A 10,753-nucleotide genomic window follows, 5' to 3' on the forward strand; every position below is an offset into this window, starting at 1 on the left:
TGCACAAAAACTATCCAATCTATTTCAATCCTTTATCTTAATCCTTCCCCATACTCCCAGCCCTTGGGACATCTAAATGGTTAGAAAGAATGAAAGAACCATATAGTTTTAAAAGAGGTTTATCTTGGGTCAGTAAGCAAATTTGTAGAGATAGTTTGGAAGGAAATTAAAATAGCCCATTGCCGAAAAGGCACTTAGAGATGCCACCAAACTTTTGGGATGCTATGCAGCCTTGTTAGGCTGTCATTTTAAGAAATGTTGTCTCCCTAGGGGAAATTGTTCCCAAAAATACTCTGACCTTTCCATTTTTTAGCGTGAAAGTGAGGTGATCTAAGAGAAGCCTTCTTCCAAGTAAATATGGTGAGCCTTTAGTTTGAAATATTCATCATGTTTCTGTTGTGAATAGTCAAACCGCTGCTAAAATTCAGTTTGCTGGTCTATTCAGCTTATTCATTTCATGCAAATCCCAATGTGCATGAAATGAACAAAAGACTTCCTTTCTATTCGTATGCATTGTTAGTTTTCTATTCCATTTTTATTCCCAAACTTGTTTTTCTCTCTTTCAGTATTAGTACTTCATTCTTTGAACAAATATTTCTAGCATCCCTAGGCATGACGAGGCTCCGAAATGAATGATACCATCCCAGCATGGTCGTCGGCATGACCCACAGGTTTCATTTTTTAGGACTTCTTAGATGTACCATTAGAGGATGCTTGGAGATTTCTTAAGGCCACATCCGTGATGAAGGGAAAGAATGATCTGCTCAATTATGTGTGTCTGCTGTGAGCATGGTTTGGGGTCTCATTGCTTTACTGACTTAGGGAGTGAGAAGAGTGTGTACTTGGGAGTGAGACTGATACGGGTTCTGATTCTTGCTCTGCTCCTTGCAAACTTTAACCTGGGGTATTACCCCTTATTCTGAGAGAGTTTCCTTAAATGTAAAAGAATATCTGCCTTATACTATTCCCAGAGAGTGTCAGCACCTAATAGGATTCCCTCAATAAGTGACCATTCTCAGTGAAAACTTTAATAATAATGGAAGATAAGCTAAGATAATTCCTGTTAATGCAGGCCAGCAAAGTGTTCCGGGATTTCTTAGAGGATTTGGTAAATTGCAGACTCTCTGCTTCTTCTTCTCTTTCCAGTTTTTCTCTTAGATGCAACAGGTTCCTGTCATGGGAGTTTTTAACTTACATAAATTCAACTACAAATACACAGTAGGGAAAGAGAGAGAAAGAGAATGAATATGAGTTTAAGGAGTTTAAATAGCATAGCTGATTATACGTGCCTTTCCACTCAAGGAGTACTTCTATCAGGGCTCATTTTTGGAGCATCTCCCCACACTGAGTTTGCTCCTATTGCTTTAAAAACATATTTTTTTAATACTACATGGCCCAAAATTCAAGCTCACTCAAATAAACATTGATTCATTCCAGTGCTGGAGGAGGAACCTGACTTTGTTAGACTGATGGAGAGATGGCATGTGCCTCTCCAATATGGTACCTTTCTTAGGCATCATCAAGAGCATTTTTGATTATGCACGACTAACTTATTTGCAGTATAACATTTAGCATCACTATACTTCTTTGCTTCTATTCTTTATAATTCCTTTCATCTTTTACTTACCTTAAATATCTAGATTTTCTTTCTCTTTTTTTCCCTACATAATTTCTGCAGATAACTTTATCTGTTTCTTGCCTGGGTTACTTAGTGGCTATTTTAGTTTTTCAAAAAATGGAATAAGGCTGATCTAGAATTCAAATTGCTGTGTGTAAGGTCTCTGATGGGTCTCGGAGCTTAAGGCACAGTTTCCTTAGGAATATCTGATAAAGTTTTTGTGTTCCTAGAATTGAACGTGACAGTTTTGCAGGTTAGACTGAGCTGAGCAGTGTTTTGTGTGTGTGTGTGTGTGTGTGAGGAAGATTGGCCCTGAGCTAACATCTGTGCCAACCTTCCTCTACTTTATATAGGGGTCGCCACCACAGAGTGCCTTGATGAGCAGTATGTAGGCCCGCACCCAGAATCTGAAGCTGAGAACCTTGGGCCGTTGAAGCAGAGAGCACGAACTTAACTAGTATGCCACTGGGCCAGCCCCTGAGCAGTGTTTTTAATGTTGTGATACTAATGCACTCTTTGCTGACTGACCTTTGCCTGTTTTTATACTGCCAACACAAAGAATCTTTAGACTGTTAGCACAGGGATCCAGGGCTCTGATTCACAATAAAATGCAAAGACCACAGAGCAGGTAAGATCCCTGTATCAGTTATTTACATCTCTGTGTGAACCAAGCGTGATAAGGGATAGAGGAAAAGGCCTAAAGGCTCTAGGCTGTTGGGAAGAAGCAGGCCTCTCTGAAAATGCTGGGATGGGTATAAAGCCAGCTTTCTACTTCACACCTCTGCCAAGTGCTGTTACTTAACACCCCCAGACGTTCTCACTCCACTGCTGTGCCCACTCTTATGTCTGTTTTCCTCTTTTGTTTTATTCTGTCATATGTGATTTTAGTTTTCAGTTACCTTTCTTTCAGGGAACTTGTTTTAGGCTCTTTATACCCATATACGTTCATGCTGAATATTCTTTATCAATAATAATGACACACCAATGATTGAGTGCATATGAAGTTTTAAGTATGAGGATAGGAACTTTATAAACATCTCCAATTTTCACAATAATATTGTAAGGAAAGTACTTTCTTTCATGTTAAAAATGGAAAAAACCCCCTAAAACAGAGAGAGTAACTTACCAAAAATTAAACAAATGGTAGAGCCAGATGAGAATCCATATGTCTGTATTGCTGTGCCCAATCCACTTCATATGCTGTCTTTGTTTGGCCACTCTATATGTTTATGAATGGGAGGAGAGAGGGAAGGGACGGGACACTTATCAACCTTCCTATGTATACATACATTTTTTAAAACTATGGCTGACCTCCAGAGTTTTTTGCAGTGCTCGAAAACCAGTGTGACCAAGTCTTTTACTCCAAACGTGACCCCGTGCCCAGAGTGACTTGAAATTTTGCAAGTTGCAATTTACACAATAGATACATTCTTCTCTGATATAGTTTCTGCAAATGAAACAGAACTCTACACCATTTTATTTTTCAAACAGAATTTCTAGGGCTGACCATTGCTTTACTTCTCACTGGCCGGTCTTTGAAAGCAGTAACACTATTTTCTTTAACATTCTTTGCTCCTTTGTATAAGGAACAACACCCAAATTTTGTCCATTGAAGCAGTTTCTCATTTCTGAAATTTTAATGCCTTATAAGATGGAAAAAAAGAGGAGAGGAAAGACCCTGTGGTGATTTAAGACGATGGTTCTGGATTGAGGCATCTTGCTGCTTAGAGGAGCACCATATTTCATAGTGTATTTGCAGAAATGCTTCATGGCACAAACTCCTATTTCATGTCCTTGAAGGCCAATGGAGTAACAGAGGTTCTGTTTCAGTGCCTATCTGATCAATAATCCCGTGGTTTTTCGGAGTTGCCATCTGTCTTGTGATACATTTTTACTGTGTTGATGTGCAGTGACTAATACCTACATATATATTTATTTTTTGTCTCTTGCAACTGTAAATTATTTTAAAAATATTTGTACAGGTTCTTAAATTTATTTATATAAAACATATTTTCCTTGATTACTTTGGAGACATACATAAATCAAGTTTACTTGAAAACATATTTGGAATTTAGTGCAGCTTCCCTTGGGCTTGGCCTTTAATTCAACAACCAATAATAGGGCACTAGCAATGTGGCAGGCAATATAGTGGGCACTGGTCATAAAGAGGAGTAAGGCATGGACCTGGCCTTTCCAGAGCTCACGGGCTTTAGGCTTGAAATAGTGGTTCAGAGCATAGATTTGTGTTACCAATCTGCCTTAGTTTGAATCTTCTCCTTACCACTTGTTAGATGTTAGGCAAATTATTTTACTTTCTATATCTTAGTGATCTCATCTGTAAAATGAGAGTAATGATAAATGTTACCTCAAGACTTTTGTGAGGATTAAATGAGCCGGGCCAGGCACATTCATCTCAAAAAGTTCTGGGCATTACTGTTGATGTTACTATTATTATTACATGAGCCACAAACAGCTAAATATTATAATACTCTACAATAAGTATAAAATAGAAATATGTTCAAGAGGAGGGACTACAAAACTCCTTCATGAGGGGCTAAGGATGCTTTCATAGCAGAGATGAGACTTGAACAGAGTCTTGAGGAAGACATAGTATTTCACTAAACCTACAAGGAAAGTCCTAACATCCTAGGCAGCAGAAGTAGCATTTGAAAAGGGAGGCAGTCTTAAAAAAGTATGCCCCACTCAGTAAACTATGGATGGGGCCATGTGTGTAACTGGGAGTAGAGTGTAAGGTAAAGGGTGAAGTCACAAAGAGCCTTGGGTGATACATAAAGTATTTAAGACTTAATCATGTTGACTTTGGAATCCATGAAAAGATTTTTTTAAAAGAAAACTAATGTGATCAGATTTATATTTTAGCAATATTACTTTAACATAAGTGTCAAAGATAGATTAGAATGCTAGCTGAAGGAAGGTAAGACTTGAGGCTAGAAGGCTTTTATAATTGGTAATATGAGGGCTTGATGAGGTCCTAGAGACTGTGGCTACGGAAATGAAAAAGAGAGAACACATTTGAGATATATTTAAGCAACTGGATTGATGGCGCTAGAGGATCATTTGGCTGGAGAGGGGAAATAGAAGAAGAGAGGGATCTAGAATCATACTCAGGTTGATGTTTGGGACAATTGGATGGATAACTGTTGGACAGTGCAATCAATAGCAATGGGGAACAGATTTGAAGGGCAGAGACAGTATGGTGGGTGAGGATGAAACACTGGGCAATCCTCACCTGCTCATGGGCTGGTGGAGAAAAAAGAACCTGAAAAGATGACATATAAGAAATGTACAAGAAGTAAGAGAGGAACCAGGTATTACAGAATCTAAGGAAGAAACAAATATCAAGAAAGAGATTTGTTAATAAAATTAGGAAGCTACTGCTGATCTTAATGAACATATTCTAAAGATATGAAGAATAAAATGAAGGGAAGGAAGCGAAGACAAGCAAAGATTATTGTCAAGTAGCTTGGCTATGAAGGGACGTAGAAAGGAAGGGCTTTTTCCTCCTTAGGGAAATAGACAAGAACTTTTGTATGCTAAGGGGAAAAAGTCACCAGAAGGAGAAGGCGATAAAAGAAATAGAGGAAATAATTAAAGAACTCCTTTGAGATGAAAATGGTTTGGAACCAGAACATAAAAGGATTAATTTTCATCAAGAAGGAGTCCTGTTCACATATATGGGAGGCAAGAATGGGGATAGATTGTGTGTGTCTGGAATAGGAATTTGAGGGGATTCATACCTGATGGTTTCTATTTGTAAAGTAGGTGAGGTCATCTTCAGAGTACTTGAAGTTTGCTCTGTTTTCCCCCCCTCATGATTATCTTGTTTAATTCCTCCCAGAAACCGAAGAGTAAAACAAATAATATGCATTTTAAAGAATCTCCAGGTCCTGTGTGTTTCTTGGTATTTCCTAGACTTAATGTGTGTCTCTTTACTATTGAAGCTTTGTCAACTGAAGTTTTAACAGTAAGATAGTTTCTGCTGTTTTAACCCTATGCCTCTTGTATCTCTTGTCACTGAGGGGGCTGCTAGATCTCTGTAAGAGCTAACCATCATGCCTTTATTTTGGTCAAGGTCACCTGTGTGCCCTCTGAGCAAATTAGCAGAAGGAAACAATGACTGTCAATATTTGATATTAGCAGTATCTCCAATCTGGATTCTTTATTTAGAGTCCTGGGAGGGTGTGTCTGGGGCCTGCCACTAAGCACTCTTCATACCTACTAGGTGCTTGCTAAAGGACCACCCAAAGAACACCACTACTTATTTAAGAATTACATTAAAAAAAACCCCAAACTGGATTATATCTGATGAGTCCACTGAGGATTAGAGATGTTAAGCATGTTTCTCAGTGTTAGGTAGGGGGCTTGTTACAATCCTGATTTTGATTACTCCAAAGTTCAACTTTTTAAACCTATGATATTAAGCTAACTCTCTTGTCCAGTCCCAAGCTTTATGCTATTTGACGCTAGTTGTCTTTTGCAGTAAAACAAAAGAATTCTACCTTTTCTTCCACAGACCATCACTACAAATAATTTACTATTACTATAATTGTCTTTGTCATCTTTAACTCCCTTAATTTTTTCCCACAGGTAATATTTTGCAAACTCTTTCGATGTCCAAGTAGTCTCTGTGCATAAGCTCTCATTCCCACTTTATGAGGGAAATGCTCATAAAGTGGTTGAGTTCTGTTTTAGCAAATTCTAGAATTTGAAACTCGACCAAGACATTTAACTTCTGAATCCCTATTTTATTCATTTGTAAATGAGAACGGCACCTTAGTCAGCAACAAGGTTTTTTCTTTTTAAACAGTTTTTTTGGTTTATAGTTTACAAACACACCATAAATTTCACCTGTTTAAAGTGCACAATTCAATGGTTTTTAGTATATTTATAATATCGTGCAAGGATCATCATAATCTAATTTTAGAACATTTTCATTACTCCAAAAAAAACCACCATTGCCATTAGCAGTCATAACTCATTGCCCCCATCTTCTCTCTCCTCACTCCTACCTCTAGGTAAACAGAAATCTGCCATCTTTCATTACAGATTTGCCTATTGTGTAAATTTCATATAACTTGCAGTCTTTTGTGACTGGTTTCTTTTACTTAACCTACTGTTTCCCAGGTTCATCCATGTTGTAACATGCATCAATACATCATTACTTTTTAGATCCAAATAACATTCCATTGTATGGATACACTACATTTTGTTTATCCATTCATCAGTTGATGGACATTTGGATTGTTTCCACTTTTTGACTATTATGAATAATTCTGCTATGAACATTTGTGTACAAGTTTTTATGTGGGCATATGTTTTCATTTCCCTTAAGTAGAATCCTAGGAGTGGAATTGCTTCATATGGAAATTCTGCATTCGTATGGTAACTCTGTTTAGCATTTTGAGAAACTGCCAAACTGTTTTCCAAAGTGGCTGTACTATTTTAAATTCCCACCAACAAGGTTTTGATGAGGACTAGGAGATTGAGTTAATAGTCAGAGGAATAAGTAAATGCTAAAGTAGTACCCATAACTACTTTTATTATCCTGTTTTGTCTTATTCCTCTCAGAGAGCAACCAGTCAAGAAATATTTAGTATGCATTTAAAATAATCTGCAGGTCATCCTTTGGGTTTCTTTAGGTACTTCCTAGACTTAATGTTTATGCCTTATGAGCTCACATTTTGCTAGTAAGGCTCTAATGAGGCCAAGAACAGATGTGAGTGTGGTATATTAGCTGTTTGGTTTTCTCCTTTCACAATTATTGCATTTTATTTAAAGGTTTATTTTATTAAGTAAAATAAAATAAGAAAACTTTTTATTGATGGTTTTAGAAGATGAGTGGCAGAGCTCATAAGAGTTACACCAGCCCTGGTGGCCTAGTGGTTAAGTTCCACATGCTGGGCTTCAGCAGCCCGACTGGATTCCCTGGTGTGGACCTACATCACTGTCTGTAAGCGGCCATGCTGTGGTGGCGGCTCACATCAAAGGAAAAGAAAGAAGACGACTGGAAGTGGATATTAGCAGAGGGAGAATCTTTCTCAGGAAAAAGGAGAAAAAGAGTGGATACCAAAATAGCTATTAGGAAGAAAACATCTTATTTGTTTCTTAAATTCTTGAGGAGAGCAAAAGAAGGCTTAAGATCTTAAGGATAAAAATAATAAACATGATAAAGGATACATTAAAAGAAACAAACAGGAATGAGGAAAAGTATATTGTGCCTTATAGGTTAAATAAATGAACATTTTTATGGGACTCATTTTTTTTAAAGCTGCTTAATGCGTTTATTCTAAAATTTTGGGGGACATTTGAATTTCCCTCTGAAAAAATAAAAGAAAAAAAATTGTTGCGTATCCCATTCCCTCCCCCACTGGCCAAATAAGTCCCTATTGTAGGGACATTTCCATTGCCTCTGAAATCTTGAAATAAATATCAAAAGAAACAATATCGAGTGTTCATGTTGACCGGTGGCACAGAGTGAGCCCCAGAAACCTGTCAAGTAGAGCATCACTGTGTCTGGACAGTCTCGCGGTACCATGAGGAAGACGAAAACTTGTCGCTGTGGTCCATCTTTGGATCCGCCGTGCGGGTCCTGCCGGGAGGGCCGCCTACAAGCTGCTCGGGAAGTTCTCCCCGGCTAGGATGCCTTTCTTCAGGCCTTTGCACCTGTACGTCTCTACCAAGACGTGGCTGCGACGGCTGGTATTCTCAAAGGGGTCTCCAGGCAGGATCTGCAGGTGGGAGGTCAGACACGCCCTGGGGAAGACCTGGCTGCCCCCAGAGACCTCAGGTGGGCAGTGAAGCCAAGGGACTCTCTGACGGGGCAGGCAGGGCTTGACATCAAACATGGGCGTGCTGGCCCCCTGGGACTCCTCCAAGATGTGGCCCCTTTTCTTGTTCAGAACACTGTAGATGCCACCAACTGCGTGTTTGGGACACTGGCTCTCCACAAGGTAGAGGGACCCCGTGAGCCCGGGCTTGTGCTCGGGGTGCTGTGTAGAGTGGGGAAGACCTGGGTGGTATCTGTGTGCAGTGTCATGATATGGATGTAGAAATCCCTGCTGCGCCTGTTCTCCTGTCTCAGCACCCCTTCTTTGGTGATCCACTGGAAGCCAGCCACCGTGCTGTCCTTGATCTCCTTGAGGTACTGCTTGCCCTGGGTGTCGTCAGTGAGGATGTTGCGGCTGGTGATGGTGGATCCAAAGCACCAAATCTTGTGGGCCTTGACCACGTTCCATAAGCACTTCTAGGCCGGGTAGCGGCCTGCTATTTGAGCTCCTGGTGGGTGGACGCCTCCCCTTTGTCGATGTCCTCAGCCGGGCCTTCTGGGAAGGGCTGCACCTTCATGTATAGCCGATTGTGCTTATTGTGGCATTTGGACAGGCAGAGCATGATGGTCTAACAGTATGAGATGACTGAGTCAGATTTCCTGGGTGCAGGCATGGTCCTCTTCCAGGTCCTTCAGGCAGATCTGCAGGTGTAGTCACTGGCCCCTGCGAAGATGTGCTTCCCAGCTCCTTGATGATACACTGCACCATGGGGTCTGACTTGGCCAGTAGCTTCAGGGCCTCCAACAGCTTGGGCAGATTGTCCAGGTTCATGGCCTCCATGGCAACCTTGACTTCTGGGCTCACGCTGAACTTCATCGCCCACATGTGAGAGTACCCGAAGTTGGTGATGGTGCCCATCTTCACCAGGAACTGGTCAAGGCCTGCTGGGCCCACGACGTTCCTGTGTGGCATGTCCTCGATGGGCTCCTTGTAATGACCCACCATAAGGATTGTTCTCTGTGTTGCTTCAGGTACAGTTCCTCCTTCTTTCCTGGCATGTAGTTGGAGGTGTGTATTGTGATCATTTTGCAGTCTATACAAATATCAAATCATTATGTTGTACCCCTGAACTCCTGTGCTAACCTTGGACAGCCATCTCTCAGGGTCATGCCAAGGATTTCATAGATGCATGGATCAGACAACAGTTGTGGTCAATCTGACCTCAAAAATAACTGGGACAATAAGTTGTGATGGTTGTCCCAGTGATGGAGGGTGATTAGTACTCTTTTACAGGTAGTACTATTTAAGATGCCAAAATTGGGGACTTCCAAGGAGTGCATGAGAACATACCTTAGAGAAGGGGCTAGTCTCCCATTTCACATGAGACTGCATCCTTTGGGGACAGGAGTCACATCGTAGTCATTTCTGTTTCTGTAGTGCTTCCATAGTGCCTGTTACCTAATATATGGTCATAGGATTAAATAATCAAAATGGGAAATTCTACCTATGCTAGAGACTTATATTTCAACTCTGTTTAGCCATATATATTTAGAGGGCAGGGAATTATTATTTATTAAGCATTTATCACTTCCATAAATATTTCTCATTTAATAGCCAAACTATGAGAAGTTTATTATTCTCTTTTTTACAGATGAATAAACTGAGATTCAAAGCACTTGCACATCCAGTGTCTAGTGCAGATGGACACTCATTAATATTCGAATTATTAAACCAAAGAACCAGGCAAGAATACAGTTACTTCAATAAGAAAAATGGTTCCACTTTAAATACTTTATCTAGGCGCTGGCCTGATGGCGCTGCTGTTAAGTGCACACATTCAGCTTCAGTTGCCCGGGGTTCGCCGGTTCATCAAACACATGAAGAGAAATTAAAATCTAGAGTAAGTGAGAACCCAGCAAATGTGCACCGAGCTGCTCTAAATTAATTAACTTGGGGGAGACAGTAAGTATTTGGGATGACAGAGATGAAAAAAAAAAGGAAAAAATCTCAGTAGAATGATCAAAATTAAGCATGAACATTTTTGTGGATAAATTATAATCTAGTGCCTGAGTTTAGAGACAACTACCTGAACAAAGATTGGGTGAAACATAGTACAGTAGGAATTCATAGTAAAAAAGCAGATCCTACAGTTCACTGAAAGGTCAATGTAAATTTACAGTGTGACGTGATTGTCACCATGCCTGTGATAGGAATATAGTGGCCTGAACGAATGAAGTAATAGTTCTATTGAGATTTATTCGTTTACTTATTTAGATCTATTGCTGCAGTAGTTAGCAATACTCAACGCCTGCTTCTCAGAGGTGCATGTCCTAGTCTCATAAGTTCC

At 40.0% G+C, this 10,753-nt stretch overlaps 1 pseudogene; it reads right to left on the reverse strand.

Moving 5' to 3' along the window:
• Positions 1-8,244: 8,244 nt before the first annotated feature.
• Positions 8,245-9,491, reverse strand: LOC103560576 (elongation factor 2-like; annotated as a pseudogene).
• Between the last annotated feature and the right edge of the window lie 1,262 nt (positions 9,492-10,753).

The sequence above is a fragment of the Equus przewalskii genome, chromosome 22, assembly GCF_037783145.1.
Source record: "Equus przewalskii isolate Varuska chromosome 22, EquPr2, whole genome shotgun sequence".
Classification (NCBI taxonomy): Eukaryota; Metazoa; Chordata; class Mammalia; order Perissodactyla; family Equidae; genus Equus; species Equus przewalskii.